This window comes from Schistocerca gregaria, chromosome 10 (assembly GCF_023897955.1).
Source record: "Schistocerca gregaria isolate iqSchGreg1 chromosome 10, iqSchGreg1.2, whole genome shotgun sequence".
NCBI classification, from domain to species: domain Eukaryota; kingdom Metazoa; phylum Arthropoda; class Insecta; order Orthoptera; family Acrididae; genus Schistocerca; species Schistocerca gregaria.
In genome coordinates this window covers 49717185-49740143 of record NC_064929.1, presented here as the reverse complement: position 1 = coordinate 49740143, position 22959 = coordinate 49717185, and positions in this window count along the sequence as shown.

Here is a 22959-nt window from a genome sequence, read left to right as displayed (position 1 = left end):
CATCAACACTTTTAAGGTCCACAGATTACAGAATGCATCGAGATGTGCATCGGAAACTACTGCTGGTCTTCCAGGGAACGATCCAAGCGTAGACTGTTTGAGACATTACTCCCATGGAGGAAAGTGCGCATGGTGACTGTTGTATTCAATCCCGATGCAATTTCTGTGTTTCATCAACACTCTGATAGTCCACAGATTACAGAATTTCTCCGGATGTGCATCGGAAACTACTACTGGTCTTCCAGGGAACTCAAAGCGTAGACTGTTTGAGACATTACTCCCATGGAGGAAAGTGCGCATGGTGACTGTTGTATTCAATCCCGATGCAATTTCTGTGTTTCATCAACACTCTGATAGTCCACAGATTACAGAATTTCTCCGGATGTGCATCGGAAACTACTACTGGTCTTCCAGGGAACGATCAAAGCGTAGCCTGTTTGAGACATAACTCCTGTGGAGCAAAGTACGCATGGTGACTGTTGTATTCAATCCCGATGCAATTTCTGTGTTTCATCAACACACTGATAGTCCACAGATTACAGAATTTCTCCAGATGTGCATCGGAAACTACTACTGGTCTTCCAGGGAACTCAAAGCGTAGACTGTTTGAGACATTACTCCCTTGGAGGAAAGTGCGCATGGTGACTGTTGTATTCAATCCCGATGCAATTTCTGTGTTTCATCAACACTCTGATAGTCCACAGATTACAGAAAGCCACCAGATGTGCATCGGAAACTACTACCGGTCTTCCAGGGAACGATCAAAGCGTAGACTCTTTGAGACATTACTCCCATGGAGGAAAGTGCGCATGGTGACTATTGTATTCAATTTCGATGCAATTTCTGTGTTTCATCAACACACTGATAGTCCACAAATTACAGAATACCTACAGATGTGCATCGGAAACTACTACTGGTCTTCCAGGGAACTCAAAGCGTAGACTGTTTGAGACATTACTCCCATGGAGGAAAGTGCGCATGGTGACTGTTGTATTCAATCCCGATGCAATTTCTGTGTTTCATCAACACTTTTAAGGTCCACAGATTACAGAATGCATAGAGATGTGCATCGGAAACTACTACTGGTCTTCCAGGGAACGATCCAAGCGTAGACTGTTTGAGACATTACTCCTGTGGAGCAAAGTGCGCTTGGTGACTGGTGTATTCAATCCCGATGCAATTTCTGTGTTTCATCAACACACTGATAGTCCACAGATTTCAGAATACCTCCAGATGTGCATCGGAAACTACTACTGCTCTTCCAGGGAACGATCAATTCGTAGACAGATTGAGACGTTACTCCCATGGAGGAAAGTGCGCATGGTGACTGTTGTATTCAATCCCGATGCAATTACTGTGTTTCATCAACACTCTGACAGCCCACAGATTACAGAATGCCCTCAGATGTGCATCGGAAACTACTACTGGTCTTCCAGGGAACGATTAAAGCGTAAACTGTTTGAGACATTACTCCCATGGAGGAAAGTGCGCATGGTGAATGTCGTATTCAATCCCGATGCAGTTTCTGTGTTTCATCAACACTCTGATAGTCCATAGATTACAGAATTTCTCCGGATGTGCATCGGAAACTACTACTGGTCTTCCAGGGAACTCAAAGCGTAGACTGTTTGAGACATTACCCCCATGGAGGAAACTGCGCATGGTGACTGTTGTATTCAATCCCGATGCAATTTCTGTGTTTCATCAACACTCTGATAGTCCATAGATTACAGAATTTCTCCGGATGTGCATCGGAAACTACTACTGGTCTTCCAGGGAACTCAAAGCGTAGACTGTTTGAGACATTACTCCCATGGAGGAAACTGCGCATGGTGACTGTTGTATTCAATCCCGATGCAATTTCTGTGTTACATCAACACTCTGATAGTCCATAGATTACAGAATTTCTTCGGATGGGCATCGGAAACTACTACTGGTCTTCCAGGTAACTCAAAGCGTAGACTGTTTGAGACATTACTCCCATGGAGGAAAGTGCGCATGGTGACTGTTGTATTCAATCCCGATGCAATTTCTGTGTTTCATCAACACTCTGATAGTCCACAGATTACAGAATTTCTCCGGATGTGCATCGGAAACTACTACTGGTCTTCCAGGGAACTCAAAGCGTAGACTGTTTGAGACATTACTCCCATGGAGGAAAGTGCGCATGGTGACTGTTGTATTCAATCCCGATGCAATTTCTGTGTTTCATCAACACTCTGATAGTCCACAGATTACAGAATTTCTCCGGATGTGCATCGGAAACTACTACTGGTCTTCCAGGGAACGATCAAAGTGTAGCCTGTTTGAGACATTACTCCTGTGGAGCAAAGTACGCATGGTGACTGTTGTATTCAATCCCGATGCAATTTCTGTGTTTCATCAACACACTGATAGTCCACAGATTACAGAATACCTCCAGATGTGCATCGGAAACTACTACTGGTCTTCCAGGGAACTCAAAGCGTAGACTGTTTGAGACATTACTCCCTTGGAGGAAAGTGCGCATGGTGACTGTTGTATTCAATCCCGATGGAATTTCTGTGTTTCATCAACACTCTGATAGTCCACAGATTACAGAAAGCCACCAGATGTGCATCGGAAACTACTACCGGTCTTCCAGGGAACGATCAAAGCGTAGACTGTTTGAGACATTACTCCCATGGAGGAAAGTGCGCATGGTGACTATTGTATTCAATTTCGATGCAATTTCTGTGTTTCATCAACACACTGATAGTCCACAGATTACAGAATACCTACAGATGTGCATCGGAAACTACTACTGGTCTTCCAGGGAACTCAAAGCGTAGACTGTTTGAGACATTACTCCCATGGAGGAAAGTGCGCATGGTGACTGTTGTATTCAATCCCGATGCAATTTCTGTGTTTCATCAACACTTTTATGGTCCACAGATTACAGAATGCATCGAGATGTGCATCGGAAACTACTACTGGTCTTCCAGGGAACGATCCAAGCGTAGACTGTTTGAGACATTACTCCTGTGGAGCAAAGTGCGCTTGGTGACAAGTGTATTCAATCCCGATGCAATTTCTGTGTTTCATCAACACACTGATAGTCCACAGATTTCAGAATACCTACAGATGTGCATCGGAAACTACTACTGGTCTTCCAGGGAACTCAAAGCGTAGACTGTTTGAGACATTACTCCCATGGAGGAAAGTGCGCATGGTGACTGTTGTATTCAATCCCGATGCAATTTCTGTGTTTCATCAACACTCTGATAGTCCACAGATTATAGAAAGCCACCAAATGTGCATCGGAAACTACTACTGGTCTTCCAGGGAACGATGAAAGCGTAGACAGTTTGAGACATTACTCCCTTGGAGGAAAGTGCCCATGGTGATTGTTGTATTCAATCCCGATGCAATTTCTGTGTTTAATCAACACTCTGATACACCACAAATTACAGAATGCCAAAAGATGTGCATCGGAAACTACTACTGGCCTTCCTGGGAACGATCAAAGCGTAGACTTTTAGAGACATTACTCCCATGGAGGAAAGTGCGTATGGTGACTGTTGTATTCAATCCCGATGCAATTTCTGTATTTGATCAACACACTGACAGTCCACAGATTACAGAATACCTCGAGATGTGCATCGGAAACTACTACTGCTCTTCCAGGGAAGGATCAAAGCGTAGACTGTTTGAGACGTTACTCCCATGGAGGAAAGTGCGTATGGTGACTGTTGTATTCAATCCCGATGCAATTTCTGTGTTTCAACAACACTCTGACCGCCCACAGATTACAGAATGCTTCCAGATGTGCATCGGAAAGTACTACTGGTCTTCCAGGGAACGATTAAAGCGTAAACTGTTTGAGACATTACTCCCATGGAGGAAAGTGCGCATGGTGACTGTCGTATTCAATCCCGATGCAATTTCTGTGTTTCATCAACACTCTGATAGTCCACAGGTTACAGAATTTCTCCGGATGTGCATCGGAAACTACTACTGGTCTTCCAGGGAACTCAAAGCGTAGACTGTTTGAGACATTACTCCCATGGAGGAAAGTGCGCATGGTGACTGTTGTATTCAATCCCGATGCAATTTCTGTGTTTCATCAACTCTCTGATAGTCCATAGATTACAGAATGCGTCCAGATGTGCATCGGAAACTACTACTGGTCTTCCAGGGAACGATCAATGCGTAGACTCTTAGAGACATTACTCCCATGGAGGAAAGTGCGCATGGTAACTGTTTTATTCAAACCCGACGCAATATCTGTGTTTCATCAACACTCTGATAGTCCACAGATTACAGAATTTCTCCAGATGTGCATCGGAAACTACTACTGGTCTTCCAGGGAACTCAAAGCGTAGGCTGTTTGGGACATTACTCCCATGGAGGATAGTGCGCATGGTGACTGTTGTATTCAATCCCGATGCAATTTCTGTGTTTCATCAACACTTTGAAGGTCCACAGATTACAGAAAGCAACCAGATGTGCATCGGAAACCACTACTGGTCTTCTAGGGAACGATCGAAGCGTAGACTGTTTGAGACATTACTCCCATGGAGGAAAGTGCGCATGGTGACTGTTGTATTCAATCCCGATGCAATTTCTGTGTTTCATCAACTCACTGATAGTCCACAGATTACAGAGTACCTCCAGATGTGCATCGGAATTTACTACTGCTCTTCCAGGGAACGATCAATGCGTAGACTGATTGAGACGTTACTCCCATGGAGGAAAGTGCGCATGGTGACTGTTGTATTCAATCCCGATACAATTACTGTGTTTCATCAACACTCTGACGGCCCACAGATTACAGAATGACCTCAGATGTGCATCGGAAACTACTACTGGTCTTCCAGGGAACGATTAAAGCGTAAACTGTTTGAGACATTACTCCCATGGAGGAAAGTGCGCATGGTGAATGTCGTATTCAATCCCGATGCAGTTTCTGTGTTTCATCAACACTCTGATAGTCCACAGATTACAGAATTTCTCCGGATGTGCATCGGAAACTACTACTGGTCTTCCAGGGAACTCAAGGCGTAGACTGTTTGAGACATTACTCCCACGGAGGAAAGTGTTTATGGTGACTGTTGTATTCAATCCCGATGCAATTTCTGTGTTTCATCAACACTCTGATAGTCCATAGATTACAGAATGCGTCCAGATGTGCATCGGCAACTACTACTGGTCTTCCAGGGAACGATCAAAGCGTAGCCTGTTTGAGACATTACTCCTGTGAAGCAAAGTACGCATGGTGTCTGTTGTATTCAATCCCGATGCAATTTCTGTGTTTCATCAACACACTGATAGTCCACAGATTACAGAATACCTCCAGATGTGCATCGGAAACTACTACTGGTCTTCCAGGGAACTCAAAGCGTAGACTGTTTGAGACATTACTCCCTTGGAGGAAAGTGCGCATGGTGACTGTTGTATTCAATCCCGATGCAATTTCTGTGTTTCATCAACACACTGATAGTCCAAGGAATACAGAATACCTCCAGAAGTGCATCAGAAACTACTACTGCTCTTCCAGGGAACGATCAAAGCGTAAACTGTTTGAGACGTTACTCCCATGGAGGAAAGTGCGCCTGGTGACTGTTGTACTCTATCCCGATGCAATTTCTGAGTTTCATCAACACTCTGACAGCCCACAGATTACAGAATGCCTCCAGATGTGCACCGGAAACTACTACTGGTCTTCCAGGGAACGATTAAAGCGTAAACTGTTTGAGACATTACTCCCATGGAGGAAAGTGCGCATGGTGACTGTCGTATTCAATCCCGATGCAATTTCTGTGTTTCATCAACACTCTGATAGTCCACAGATTACAGAATTTCTCCAGATGTGCATCGGAATCTACTACTGGTCTTCCAGGGAACTAAAAGCGTAGACTGTTTGAGACATTACTCCCATGGAGGAAAGTGCGCATGATGACTGTTGTATTCAATCCCGATGCAATTTCTGTGTTTCACCAACACTTTGAAGGTCCACAGATTACAGAAAGCAACCAGATGTGCATCGGAAACTACTAATGGTCTTCCAGGGAACGATGAAAGCGTAGACTGTTTGAGACATTACTCCCTTGGAGGAAAGTGCACATGGTGACTGTTGTATTCAATCCCGATGCAATTTCTGTGTTTAATCAACACTGTGATACACAACAGATTACAGAATGCCACAAGATGTTCATCGGAAACTACTACTGGTCTTCCTGGGAACGATCGAAGCGTAGACTGTTAGAGACATTACTCCCATGAAGGAAAGTGCGCATGGTGACTGTTGTATTCAATCCCGATGCAATTTCTGTGTTTCATCAACACACCGATAGTCCACAGATTACAGAATACCTACAGATGTGCATCGGAAACTACTACTGCTCTTCCAGGGAACGATTAAAGCGTAAACTGTTTGAGACATTACTCCCATAGAGGAAAGTGCGCATGGTGACTGTCGTATTCAATCTCGATGCAATTTCTCTGTTTCATCAACACTAAGATAGTCCACAGATTACAGAATTACTCCGGATGTGCATCGGAAACTACTACTGGTCTTCCAGGGAACTCAAAGCGTAGACTGTTTGAGACATTACTCCCATGGAGGAAAGTGCGCATGGTGGCTGTTGTATTCAATCCCGATGCAATTTCTGTGTTTTATCAACACTCTGATAGTCCATATATTACAGAATGCGTCCAGATGTGCATCGGAAACTACTATTGGTCTTCCAGGGAACGATCAATACGTAGACTCTTAGAGACATTACTCCCATGGATGAAAGTGCGCGTGGTGACTGTTTTATTCAAACCGGATGCAATTTCTGTGTTTCATCAACACTCTGATAGTCCAAGGATTACAGAATTTCTCCAGATGTGCATCGGAAACTACTACTGGTCTTCCAGGGAACTCAAAGCGTAGGCTGTTTGAGACATTACTCCCATGGAGGGTAGTGCGCAAGGTGACTGTTGTATTCAATCCCGATGCAATTTCTGTGTTTCATCAACACTTTGAAGGTCCACAGATTACAGAATGCATCCATATGTGCATCGGAAACTACTACTGGACTTCCAGGGAACGATCAAAGCGTAGACTGTTTGAGACATTACTTCTGTGGAACAAAGTGCGCATGGTGACTGTTGTATTCAATCCCGATGCAATTTCTGTGTTTCATCAACACACTGATAGTCCACAGATTACAGAATGCCTCCAGATGTGCATCGGAAACTACTACTGGTCTACCAGGGAACTCAAAGCGTAGACTGTTTGAGACATTACTCCCATGTAGAAAAGTGCGCATGGTGAGTGTTGTATTCAATCCTGATGCAATTTCTGTGTTTCATCAACACTCTGATAGTCCACAGATTACAGAAAGCCACCAGATGTGCATCGGAAACTACTACTGGTCTTCCAGGGAACGATCAAAGCGTAGACTGTTTGAGACATTACTCATGTGGAGCAAAGTGCGCATGGTGACTGTTGTATTCAATCCCGATGCAATTTCTGTGTTTCATCAACACACTGGTAGTCCACAGATTACAGAATGCCTCCAGATGTGCATCGGAAACTACTACTGGTCTACCAGGGAACTCAAAGCGTAGACTGTTTGAGACATTACTCCCATGGAGAAAAGTGTGCATGGTGAGTGTTGTATTCAATCCTGATGCAATTTCTGTGTTTCATCAACACTCTGATAGTCCACAGATTACAGAAAGCCACCAGATGTGCATCGGAAACTACTACTGGTCTTCCAGGGAACGATCAAAGCGTAGACTGTTTGAGACATTACTCCCATGGAGGAAAGTGCGCATGGTGACTGTTGTATTCAATCCCGATGCAATTTCTGTGTTTCATTAACACACTGATAGTCCACAGATTACAGAATACCTACAGATGTGCATCGGAAACTAGTACTGGTCTTCCAGGGAACTCAAAGCGTAGACTGTTTGAGACATTACTCCCATGGAGGAAAGTGCGCATGGTGACTGTTGTATTCAATCCCGATGCAATTTCTGTGTTTCATCAACACTTTTAAGGTCCACAGATTACAGAATGCATCCAGATGTGCATCGGAAACTACTACTGGTCTTCCAGGGAACGATCCAAGCGTAGACTGTTAGAGACATTACTCCTGTGGAGCAAAGTGCGCTTGGTGACTGGTGTATTCAATCCCGATGCAATTTCTGTGTTTCATCAACACACTGATAGTCCACAGATTACAGAATACCTCCAGATGTGCATCGGAAACTACTACTGGTCTTCCAGGGAACTCAAAGCGTAGACTGTTTGAGACATTACTCCCATGGAGGAAAGTGCGCATGGAGACTGTTGTATTCAATCCCGATGCAATTTCTGTGTTTCATCAACACACTGATAGTCCACAGATTACAGAATACCTCCAGATGTGCATCGGAAACTACTACTGGTCTTCCAGGGAACTCAAAGCCTAGACTGTTTGAGACTTTACTCCCATGGAGGAAAGTGCGCATGGAGACTGTTGTATTCAATCCCGATGCAATTTCTGTGTTTCATCAACACTCTGATAGTCCACAGATTATAGAAAGCCTTCAAATGTGCATCGGAAACTACTACTGGTCTTCCAGGGAACGATGAAAACGTAGACTGTTTGAGACATTACTCCCTTGGAGGAAAGTGCGCATGGTGATTGTTGTATTCAATCCCGATGCAATTTCTGTATTTCATCAACACACTGACAGTCCACAGATTACAGAATACCTCCAGATGTGCATCGGAAACTACTACTGCTCTTCCAGGGAAGGATCAAAGCGTAGACTGTTTGAGACGTTACTCCCATGGAGGAAAGTGCGCATGGTGACTGTTGTATTCAATCCCGATGCAATTTCTGTGTTTCATCAACACTCTGACCGCCCACAGATTACAGAATGCCTCCGGATGTGCATCGGAAACTACTACTGGTCTTCCAGGGAACGATTAAAGCGTAAACTGTTTGAGACATTACTCCCATGGAGGAAAGTGCGCATGGTGACTGTCGTATTCAATCCAGATGCAGTTTTTGTGTTTCATCAACACTCTGATAGTCCACAGATTACAGAATTTCTTAGGATGTGCATCGGAAATTACTACTGGTCTTAAAGGGAACTCAAAGCGTAGACTGTTTGAGACATTACTCCCATGGAGGAAAGTGCGCATGGTGACTGTTGTATTCAATCCCGATGCAATTTCTGTGTTTCATCAACTCTCTGATAGTCCATAGATTACAGAATGCGTCCAGATGTGCATCGGAAACTACTACTGGTCTTCCAGGGAGCGATCAATACGTAGACTTAGAGACATTACTCCCATGGAGGAAAGAGCGCATGGTGACTGTTTTATTCAAACCCGATGCAATATCTGTGTTTCATCAACACTCTGATAGTCCACAGATTATAGAATTTCTCCAGATTTGCATCGGAAACTACTACTGGTCTTCGAGGGAACTCAAAGCGTAGACTGTTTGAGACATTACTCCCATGGAGGAAAGTGCGAATGGTGACTGTCGTATTCAATCCCGATGCAATTTCTGTGTTTCATCAACACTCTGATAGTCCACAGATTACAGAATTTCTCCAGATGTGCATCGGTATCTACTACTGGTCTTCCAGGGAACTCAAAGCGTATACTGTTTGAGACATTACTCCCATGGAGGAAAGTGCGCATGATGACTGTTGAATTCAATCCCGATGCAATTTCTGTATTTCATCAACACTTTGAAGGTCCACAGATTACAGAATTCATCCAGATGTGCATCGGAAACTACTACTGGTCTTCCAGGAAACGATCAAAGCGTAGACTGATTGAGACATTACTCCTGTGGAGCAAAATGCGCTTGGTGACTGGTGTATTCAATCCCGATGCAATTTCTGTGTTTCATCAACACACTGATAGTCCACAGATTACAGAATACCTCAAGATGTGCATCGGAAACTACTACTGGTCTTCCAGGGAACGATCGAAGCGTAGACTGTTTGAGACATTACTCCCATGGAGGAAAGTGCGCATGGTGAGTGTTGTATTCAATCCCGATGCAATTTCTGTGTTTCATCAACACACTGATAGTCCACAGATTACAGAATACCTCCAGATGTGCATCGGAAACTACTACAGGTCTTCCAGGGAACGATGAAATCGTAGACTGTTTGAGACATTACTCCCTTGGAGGAAAGTGCGCATGGTGACTGTTGTATTCAATCCCGATGCAATTTCTGTGTTTAATCAACACTCTGATACACAACAGATTACAGAATGCCACAAGATGTTCATCGGAAACTACTACTGGTCTTCCTGGGAACGATCAAAGAGTAGACTGTTAGAGACATTACTCTCATGAAGAAAAGTGCGCATGGTGACTGTCGTATTCAATCCCGATGCAATTTCTGTGTTTCATCAACACTCTGATAGTCCACAGATTACAGAATTTCTCCGGATTTGCATCGGAAACTACTACTGGTCTTCCTGGGAAATCAAAGCGTAGACTGTTTGAGACATTACTCCCATGGAGGAAAGTGCGCAAGGTGACTGCTGTATTCAATCCCGATGCAATTTCTGTGTTTCATCAACACTTTGAAGGTCCACAGATTACAGAATGCCTCCAGATGTGCATCGGAAACTACTACTGGTCTACCAGGGAACTCAAAGCGTAGACTGTTTGAGACATTACTCCCATGGAGAAAAGTGCGCATGGTGAGTGTTGTATTCAATCCTGATGCAATTTCTGTGTTTCATCAACACTCTGATAGTCCACAGATTACAGAAAGCCACCAGATGTGCATCGGAAACTACTACTGGTCTTCCAGGGAACGATCAAAGCGTAGACTGTTTGAGACATTACTCATGTGGAGCAAAGTGCGCATGGTGACTGTTGTATTCAATCCCGATGCAATTTCTGTGTTTCATCAACACACTAATAGTCCACAGATTACAGAATGCCTCCAGATGTGCATCGGAAACTACTATTGGTCTACCAGGGAACTCAAAGCGTAGACTGTTTGAGACATTACTCCCATGGAGAAAAGTGCGCATGGTGAGTGTTGTATTCAATCCCGATGCAATTTCTGTGTTTCATCAACACTCTGATAGTCCACAGATTACAGAAAGCCACCAGATGTGCATCGGAAACTACAACTGGTCTTCCAGGGAACGATCAAAGCGTAGACTGTTTGAGACATTACTCCCATGGAGGAAAGTGCGCATGGTGACTGTTGTATTCAACCCCGATGCAATTTCTGTGTTTCATCAATACACTGATAGTCCACAGATTACAGAATACCTCCAGATGTGCATTGGAAACTACTACTGGTCTTCCAGGGAACTCAAAGCGTAGACTGTTTGAGACATTACTCCCATGGAGGAAAGTGCGCATGGTGACTGTTGTATTCAATCCCGATGCAATTTCTGTGTTTCATCAACACTCTGATAGTCCACAGATTACAGAATGCATCCAGATGTGCATCGGAAACTATTACTGTTCTTCCAGGGAGCGATCCAAGCGTAGACTGTTTGAGACATTACTCCTGTGGAGCAAAGTGCGCTTGGTGACTGGTGTATTCAACCCCGATGCGATTTCTGTGTTTCATCAACACACTGATAGTACACAGATTACAGAATACCTCCAGATGTGCATCGGAAACTACTACTGGTCTTCCAGGGAACTCAAAGCGTAGACTGTTTGAGACATTACTCCCATGGAGGAAAGTGCGCATGGTGACTGTTGTATTCAATCCCGATGCAATTTCTGTGTTTCATCAACACTCTGATAGTCCACAGATTATAGAAAGCCTTCATATGTGCATCGGAAACTACTACTGGTCTTCCAGGGAGCGATGAAAACGTAGTCTGTTTGAGACATTACTCCCTTGGAGGAAAGTGCGCATGGTGACTGTTGTATTCAATCCCGATGCAATTTCTGTGTTTCATCAACACTCTGATAGTCCACAGATTACAGAATTTCTCCGGATGTGCATCGGAAACTACTACTGGTCTTCCAGGGAACTCAAAGCGTAGACTGTTTGAGACATTACTCCCATGAAGGAAAGTGCGCATGGTGACTGTTGTATTCAATCCCGATGCAATTTCTGTGTTTCATCAACTCTCTGATGGTCCATAGTTTACAGAATGCGTCCAGATGTGCATCGGAAACTACTACTGGTCTTCCAGGGAGCGATCAATACGTAGACTTAGAGACATTACTCCCATGGAGGAAAGAGCCTATGGTGACTGTTTTATTCAAACCCGATGCAATTTTTGTGTTTCATCAACACTCTGATATTCCACAGATTACAGATTTTCTCCAGATTTGCATCGGAAACTACTACTGGTCTTCCAGGGAATTCAAAGCGTAGACTGTTTAAGACATTACTCCCATGGAGGATAGTGCGCATGGTGACTGTTGTATTCAATCTTGATGCAATTTCTGTGTTTCATCAACACTTTGAATGTCCACAGATTACAGAATGCATCCAGATGTGCATCGGAAACTACTACTGGTCTTCCAGGGAACGATCAAATCGTAGACTGTTTGAGACATTACTCCTGTGGAGCAAAGTGCGCATGGTGACTGTTGTATTCAATCCCGATGCAATTTCTGTGTTTCATCAACACACTGATAGTCCACAGATTACAGAATGCCTCCAGATGTGCATCGGAAACTACTACTGGCCTACCAGGGAACTCAAAGCGTAGACTGTTTGAGACATTACTCCCATGGAGAAAAGTGCGCATGGTGATTGTTGTATTCAATCCTGATGCAATTTCTGTGTTTCATCAACACTCTGACAGTCCACAGATTACAGAAAGCCACCAGATGTGCATCGGAAACTACTACTGGTCTTCCAGGGAACGATCAAAGCGTAGACTGTTTGAGACATTACTCCCATGGAGGAAAGTGCGCATGGTGACTGTTGTATTCAATCCCGATGCAATTTCTGTGTTTCATCAACACACTGATAGTCCACAGATTACAGAATACCTCCAGATGTGCATCGGAAACTACTACTGGTCTTCCAGGGAACTCTAAGCGTAGACTGTTTGAGACATTACTCCCATGGAGGAAAGTGCGCATGGTGACTGTTGTATTCAATCCCGATGCAATTTCTGTGTTTCATCAACACTCTGATAGTCCATAGATTACAGAATGCGTCCAGATGTGCATCGGAAACTACTACTGGTCTACCAGGGAACTCAAAGCGTAGACTGTTTGAGACATTACTCCCATGGAGGAAAGTGCGCATGGTGACTGATGTATTCAATCCCGATGCAATTTCTGTGTTTCATCAACACACTGATAGTCCACAGATTACAGAATACCTCCAGATGTGCATCGGAAACTACTACTGGTCTTCCAGGGAACTCAAAGCGTAGACTGTTTGAGACATTAGTCCCATGGAGGAAAGTGCGCATGGTGACTGTTGTATTCAATCCCGATGCAATTTCTGTGTTTCATCAACACTCTGATAGTCCATAGATTACAGAATGCGTCCAGATGTGCATCGGAAACTACTACTGGTCTTCCACGGAACGATCAATACGTAGACTCTTAGAGACATTACTCCAATGGAGGAAAGAGCGCATGGTGACTGTTTTATTCAACCCCGATGCAATTTCTGTGTTTCATCAACACTCTGATAGTCCACAGATTACAGAATTTCTCCAGATGTGCATCGGAAACTACTACTGGTCTTCCAGGGAACTCAAAGCGTAGACTGTTTGAGATATTACTCCCAAGGAGGAAAGTGCGCATGGTGACTCTTGTATTCAATCCCGATGCAATTTCTGTGTTTCATCAACACACTGATAGTCCACAGATTACAGAATACCTCCAGATGTGCATCGGAAACTACTACTGGTCTTCCAGGGAACTCAAAGCGTAGACTGTTTGAGACATTACTCGCATGGAGGAAAGTGCGCATGGTGACTGTTGTATTCAATCCCGATGCTATTCATGTGTTTCATCAACACTCTGATAGTCCACAGATTACAGAAAGCCACCAGATGTGCATCGGAAACTACTACTGGTCTTCCAGGGAACTATCAAAGCGTAGACTGTTTGAGACATTACTCCCATGGAGGAAAGTGCGCATGGTGACTGTTGTATTCAATCCCGATGCAATTTCTGTGTTTCATCAACACTTTGAATGTCCACAGATTACAGAATGCATCCAGATGTGCATCGGAAACTACTACTGGCCTTCCAGGGAACGATCGAAGCGTAGACTGTTTGAGACATTACTCCTGTGGAGCAAAGTGCGCATGGTGAATGTTGTATTCAATCCCGATGCAATTTCTGTGTTTCATCAACACACTGATAGTCCACAGATTACAGAATACCTGCAGATGTGCATCGGAAACTACTACTGGTCTTCCAGGGAACTCAAAGCGTAGACTGTTTGAGATATTACTCCCATGGAGGAAAGTGCGCATGGTGACTGTTGTATTCAATCCCGATGCAATTTCTGTGTTTCATCAACACACTGATAGTCCACAGGTTACAGAATACCTCCAGATGTGCATCGGAAACTACTACTGGTCTTCCAGGGAACTCAAAGCGTAGACAGTTTGAGACATTACTCGCATGGAGGAAAGTGCGCATGGTGACTGTTGTATTCAATCCCGATGCTATTCCTGTATTTCATCAACACTCTGATAGTCCACAGATTACAGAAAGCCACCAGATGTGCATCGGAAACTACTACTGGTCTTCCAGGGAATTATCAAAGCGTAGACTGTTTCAGACATTACTCCCATGGAGGAAAGTGCGCATGGTGACTGTTGTATTCAATCCCGATGCAATTTCTGTGTTTCATCAACACACTGATTGGCCACAGATTACAGAATACCTCCAGATGTGCATCGCAAACTACTACTGCTCTTCCAGGGAACGATCAAAGCGTAGACTGTATGAGACGTTACTCCCATGGAGGAAAGTGCGCAAGGTGACTGTTGTATTCAATCCCGATGCAATTTCTGTGTTTCATCAACACTCTGATAGTCCATAGATTACAGAATGAGTCCAGATGTGCATCGGAAACTACTACTGGTCTTCCAGGGATCTCAAACCGTAGACTGTTTGAGACATTACTCCCATGGAGGATAGTGCGCATGGTGACTGTTGTATTCAATCCCGATGCAATTTCTATGTTTATTTAACACTTTGAAGGTCCACAGATTACAGAATGCATCCAGATGTGAATCGGAAACTACTACTGGTCTACCAGGGAACGATCAAAGCGTAGACTGTTTGAGACATTACTCCTATGGAGCAAAGTGCGCATGGTGACTGTTGTATTCAATCCCGATGCAATTACTGTGTTTCATCAACACACTGATAGTCCACAGATTACAGAATACCTCCAGATGTGCATCGGAAACTACTACTGGTCTTCCAGGGAACTCAAAGCGTAGACTGTTTGAGACATTACTCCCATGGAGGAAAGTGCGCATGGTGAGTGTTGTATTCAATCCCGATGCAATTTCTGTGTTTCATCAACACTCTGATAGTCCACAGATTATAGAAAGCCACCAAATGTGCATCGGAAACTACTACTGGTCTTCCAGGGAACGATGAAAGCGTAGACTGTTTGAGACATTACTCCCTTGGAGGAAAGTGCGCATGGTGACTGTTGTATTCAATTCCGATGCAATTTCTGTGTTTAATCAACACTCTGATACACCACAGATTACAGAATGCCAAAAGATGTGCATCGGAAACTACTACTGGCCTTCCTGGGAACGATCAAACCGTAGACTGTTTGAGACGTTACCCCCATGGAGGAAAGTGCGCATGGTGACTGTTGTATTCAATCCCGATGCAATTTCTGTGTTTCATCAACACTCTGATAGTCCATAGATTACAGAATGAGTCCAGATGTGCATCGGAAACTACTACTGGTCTTCCAGGGAACGATCAATACGTAGACTCTTAGTGACATTACTCCCATGGAGGAAAGAGCGCTTGGTGACTGTTTTATTCCAACCCGATGCAATATCTATGTTTCATCAACACTCTGATAGTCCACAGATTACAGAATTTCTCCAGATGTACATCGGAAATTACTACTGGTCTTCCAGGGAACTCAAAGCGTAGACTGTTTGAGACATTACTCCCATGGAGGATAGTGCGCATGGTGACTGTTGTATTCAATCCCGATGCAATTTCTGTGTTTCATCAACACTTTGAATGTCCACTGATTACAGAATGCATCCAGATGTGCATCGGAAAATACTACTGGTCTTCCAGGGAACTCAAAGCGTAGACTGTTTGAGACATTACTCCCATGGAGGAAAGTGCGCATGGTGACTGTTGTATTCAATCCCGATGCAATTTCTGTGTTTCATAAACACTCTGACAGCCCACAGATTACAGAATCCATCCTGATGTGCATCGGAAACTACTACAGGTCTTCCACGGAACGATCAAAGCGTAGACTGCTTGAGACATTACTCCTATGGTGCAAAGTGCGCTTGGTGACAGGTGTATTCAATCCCGATGCAATTTCTGTGTTTCAATAACACACTGATAGTCCACAGATTACAGAATACCTCCAGATGTGCATCGGAAACTACTACAGGTCTTCCAGGGAACGATCAAAGCGTAGACTGCTTGAGACATTACTCCTATGGTGCAAAGTGCGCTTGGTGACAGGTGTATTCAATCCCGATGCAATTTCTGTGTTTCATCAACACTCTGATAGTCCACGGATTACAGAATTTCTCCAGATGTGCATCGGAAACTACTACTGGTCTTCCAGGGAACTCAAAGCGTAGACTGTTTGAGACATTACTCCCATGGAGGAAAGTGCGCATGGTGACTGTCGTATTCAATCCCGATGCAATTTCTGTGTTTCATCAACACTCTGATAGTCCACAGATAACAGAATTTCTCCGGAAGTGCATCGGAAACTACTACTGGTCTTCCAGGGAACTCAAAGCGTAGACTGTTTGAGACATTACTCCCATGGAGGAAAGTGCGCATGGTGACTGTTGTATTCAATCCCGACGCAATTTCTGTGTTCCATCAACTCTCTGATAGTCCATAGATTACAGAATGCGTCCAGATGTGCAACGGAAACTATTACTGGTCTTCCAGGGAACGATCAATACGTAGACTTAGAGACATTATTCCCATGGAGGAAAGAGCGCATGGTGACTGTTTTATTCAAACCCGATGCAATTTCTGTGTTTCATCAACACTCTGATAGTCCACAGATTACAGAATTTCTCCAGATTTGCATCGGAAACTACTACTAGTCTTCCAGGGAACTCAAAGCGTAGACTGTTTGAGACATTACTCCCATGGAGGATAGTGCGCATGGTGACTGTTGTATTCAATCCCGATGCAATCTCTGTGTTTCGTCAACACTTTGAATGTCCACAGATTACAGAATGCCTCCAGATGTGCATCGGAAACAACTACTGGTCTTCCAGGGAACGATTAAAGCGTTAACTGTTTGAGACAATACTCCCATGGAGGAAAGTGCGCATGGTGACTGTCGTATTCAATCACGATGCAGTTTCTGTGTTTCATCAACACTCTGATAGTCCACAGATTACAGAATACCTCCAGATGTGCATCGGAAACTACTACTGGTCTTCCAGGAATCTCAAAGCGTAAACTGTTTGAGACATTGCTCCTGTGGAGCAAAGTGCGCATGGTGACTGTTGTATTCAATCCCGATGCAATTTCTGTGTTTCATCAACACACTGATAGTCCACAGATTACAGAATGCCTCCAGATGTGCATCGGAAAGTACTACTGGTCTTCCAGGGAAATTCATAGCGTAGACTGTTTGAGACATTACTCCCATGGAGGAAACTGCGAATTCTGACTATTGTATTCAATCCTGATGCAATTTCTGTGTTTCATCAACACTCTGATAGTCCACAGATTACAGAATTTCTCCAGATGTGCATCGAAAACTACTACTGGTCTTCCAGGGAACTCAAAGCGTAGACTGTTTGAGACATTACTCCCATGGAGGATAGTGCGCATGGTGACTGTTGTATTCAATCCCGATGCAATTTCTGTGTTTCATCAACCCTTTGAATGTCCACAGATTACAGAATGCATCCAGATGTGCATCGGAAACTACTACTTGTCTTCCAGGGAACGATCAAAGCGTAGACTCTTTGAGACATTACTCCTGTGGAGCAAAGTGCGCATGGTGACTGTTGTATTCAATCCCGATGCAATTTCTGTGTTTCATCAACACACTGATAGTCCACAGATTACAGAAAGCCACCAGATGTGCATCGGAAACTAGTATTGGTCTTCCAGGGAACGATCAAAGCGTAGACTATTTGAGACGTTACTCCCATGGAGGAAAGTGCGCATGGTGACTGTTGTATTCAATCCCGATGCAATTTCTGTGTTTCATCAACACTCTGACCGCCCACAGATTACAGAATGCCTCCAGATGTGCATCGGAAACTACTACTGGTCTTCCAGGGAACGATTAAAGCGTTAACTGTTTGAGACATTACTCCCATGGAGGAAAGTGCGCATGGTGACTGTCGTATTCAATCACGATGCAATTGCTGTGTTTCATCAACACTCTGATAGTCCACAGATTACAGAATACCTCCAGATGTGCATCGGAAACTACTACTGGTCTTCCAGGGAACTCAAAGCGTAGACTGTTTGAGACATTACTCCCATGGATTAAAGTGCGCATGGTGACTGTTGTATTCAATCCCGATGCAATTTCTGTGTTCCATCAACTCTCTGATAGTCCATAGATTACAGAATGCTTCCAGATGTGCATCGGAAACTACTACTGGTCTTCCAGGGAGCGATCAATACGTAGAATTAGAGACATTACTCCCAAGGAGGAAAGAGCGCATGGTGACTGTTTTATTCAAACCCGATGCAATTTCTGTGTTTCATCAACACTCTGATAGTCCACAGATTACAGAATTTCTCCAGATTTGCATCGGAAACTACTACTGGTCTTCCAGGGAACTCAAAGCGTAGACTGTTTGAGACATTACTCCCATGGAGGAAAGTGTGCATGATGACTGTTGTATTCAATCCCGATGCAATTTCTGTGTTTCATCAACACTTTGAAGGTCCACAGATTACAGAATTCATCCAGATGTGCATCGGAAACTACTACTGGTCTTCCAGGAAACGATCAAAGCGTAGACTGATTGAGACATTACTCCTGTGGAGCAAAATGCGCTTGGTGACTGGTGTATTCAATCCCGATGCAATTTCTGTGTTTCATCAACACACTGATAGTCCACAGATTACAGAATACCTCAAGATGTGCATCGGAAACTACTAATGGTCTTCCAGGGAACTCAAAGCGTAGACTGTTTGAGACATTACTCCCATGGAGGAAAGTGCACATGGTGACTGTTGTATTCAATCCCGATGCAATTTCTGTGTTTCATCAACACTCTGATATTCCTCAGATTATAGAATGCCACCAGATGTCCATCGGAAACTACTACTGGTCTTCCAGGGAACGATGAAAGCGTAGACTGTTTGAGACATTACTCCCTTGGAGGAAAGTGCGCATGGTGACTGTTGTATTCAATCCCGATGCAATTTCTGTGTTTAATCAACACTGTGATACACAACAGATTACAGAATGCCACAAGATGTTCATCGGAAACTACTACTGGTCTTCCTGGGAACGATCAAAGCGTAGACTGTTAGAGACATTACTCCCATGAAGAAAAGTGCGCATGGTGACTGTCGTATTCAATCCCGATGCAATTTCTGTGTTTCATCAACACTTTGAAGGTCCACAGATTACAGAATGCATCCATATGTGCATCGGAAACTACTACTGGACTTCCAGGGAACGATCAAAGCGTAGACTGTTTGAGACATTACTCCTGTGGTGCAAAGTGCGCATGGTGACTGTTGTATTCAATCCCGATGCAATTTCTGTGTTTCATCAACACACTGATAGTCCACAGATTACAGAATGCCTCCAGATGTGCATCGGAAACTACTACTGGTCTACCAGGGAACTCAAAGCGTAGACTGTTTGAGACATTACTCCCATGGAGAAAAGTGCGCATGGTGAGTGTTGTATTCAATCCTGATGCAATATCTGTGTTTCATCAACACTCTGATAGTCCACAGATTACAGAAAGCCACCAGATGTGCATCGGAAACTACTACTGGTCTTCCAGGGAACGATCAAAGCGTAGACTGTTTGAGACATTACTCATGTGGAGCAAAGTGCGCATGGTGACTGTTGTATTCAATCCCGATGCAATTTCTGTGTTTCATCAACACACTAATAGTCCACAGATTACAGAATGCCTCCAGATGTGCATCGGAAACTACTACTGGTCTACCAGGGAACTCAAAGCGTAGACTGTTTGAGACATTACTCCCATGGAGAAAAGTGCGCATGGTGAGTGTTGTATTCAATCCTGATGCAATTTCTGTGTTTCATCAACACTCTGATAGTCCACAGATTACAGAAAGCCACCAGATGTGCATCGGAAACTACTACTGGTCTTCCAGGGAGCGATGAAAGCGTAGTCTGTTTGAGACATTACTCCCTTGGAGGAAAGTGCGCATGGTGACTGTTGTATTCAATCCCGATGCAATTTCTGTGTTTCATCATCACTCTGATAGTCCACAGATTACAGAATTTCTCCGGATGTGCATCGGAAACTACTACTGGTCTTCCAGGGAACTCAAAGCGTAGACTGTTTGAGACATTACTCCCATGGAGGAAAGTGCGCATGGTGACTGTTGTATTCAATCCCGATGCAATTTCTGTGTTTCATCAACTCTCTGATGGTCCATAGTTTACAGAATGCGTCCAGATGTGCATCGGAAACTACTACTGGTCTTCCAGGGAGCGATCAATACGTAGACTTAGAGACATTACTCCCATGGAGGAAAGAGCGCATGGTGACTGTTTTATTCAAACCCGATGCAATTTCTGTGTTTCATCAACACTCTGATATTCCACAGATTACAGATTTTCTCCAGATTTGCATCGGAAACTACTACTGGTCTTCCAGGGAACTCAAAGCGTAGACTGTTTAAGACATTACTCCCATGGAGGATAGTGCGCATGGTGACTGTTGTATTCAATCCTGATGCAATTTCTGTGTTTCATCAACACTCTGATAGTCCACAGATTACAGAAAGCCACCAGGTGTGCATCGGAAACTACTACTGGTCTTCCAGGGAACGATCAAATCGTAGACTGTTTGAGACATTACTCCCATGGAGGAAAGTGCGCATGGTGACTGTTGTATTCAATCCCGATGCAATTTCTGTGTTTCATCAACACACTGATAGTCCACAGATTACAGAATACCTCCAGATGTGCATCGGAAACTACTACTGGTCTTCCAGGGAACTCAAAGCGTAGACTGTTTGAGACAATACTCCCATGGAGGAAAGTGCGCATGGTGACTGTTGTATTCAATCCCGATGCAATTTCTGTGTTTCATCAACACTCTGATAGTCCATAGATTACAGAATGCGTCCAGATGTGCATCGGAAACTACTACTGGTCTTCCAGGGAACGATCAATTCGTAGACTCTTAGAGACATTACTCCCAAGGAGGAAAGAGCGCATGGTGACTGTTTTATTCAACCCCGATGCAATTTCTGTGTTTCATCAACACTCTGATAGTCCACAGATTACAGACCTTCTCCAGATGTGCATCGGAAACTACTACTGGTCTTCCAGGGAACTCAAAGCGTAGACTGTTTGAGACATTACTCCCATGGGGGATAGTGCGCATGGTGACTGTTGTATTCAATCCCGATGCAATATCTGTGTTTCATCAACACTCTGATAGTCCATAGATTACAGAATGCGTCCAGATGTGCATCGGAAACTACTACTGGTCTACCAGGGAACGATCAAAGCGTAGACTGTTTGAGACATTACTCCCATGGAGGAAAGTGCGCATGGTGACTGTTGTATTCAATCCCGATGCAATGTCTGTGTTTCATCAACACACTGATAGTCCACAGATTACAGAATACCTCCAGATGTGCATCGGAAACTACTACTGGTCTTCCAGGGAACTCAAAGCGTAGACTGTTTGAGACATTACTCCCATGGAGGAAAGTGCGCATGGAGACTGTTGTATTCAATCCCGATGCAATATCTGTGTTTCATCAACACACTGATAGTCCACAGATTACAGAAAGCCACCAGATGTGCATCGGAAACTACTACTGGTCTTCCAGGGAACGATCAAAGCGTAGACTGTTTGAGACATTACTCCCATGGAGGAAAGTGCGCATGGTGACTGTTGTATTCAATCCCGATGCAATGTCTGTGTTTCATCAACACACTGATAGTCCACAGATTACAGAATACCTAGAGATGTGCATCGGAAACTACTACTGGTCTTCCAGGGAACTCAAAGCGTAGACTGTTTGAGACATTACTCCCATGGAGGAAAGTGCGCATGGAGACTGTTGTATTCAATCCCGATGCAATATCTGTGTTTCATCAACACTCTGATAGTCCATAGATTACAGAATGCGTCCAGATGTGCATCGGAAACTACTACTGGTCTACCAGGGAACTCAAAGCGTAGACTGTTTGAGACATTACTCCCATGGAGAAAAGTGCGCATGGTGAGTGTTGTATTCAATCCTGATGCAATTTCTGTGTTTCATCAACACTCTGATAGTCCACAGATTACAGAAAGCCACCAGGTGTGCATCGGAAACTACTACTGGTCTTCCAGGGAACGATCAAATCGTAGACTGTTTGAGACATTACTCCCATGGAGGAAAGTGCGCATGGTGACTGTTGTATTCAATCCCGATGCAATTTCTGTGTTTCATCAACACACTGATAGTCCACAGATTACAGAATACCTCCAGATGTGCATCGGAAACTACTACTGGTCTTCCAGGGAACTCAAAGCGTAGACTGTTTGAGACAATACTCCCATGGAGGAAAGTGCGCATGGTGACTGTTGTATTCAATCCCGATGCAATTTCTGTGTTTCATCAACAC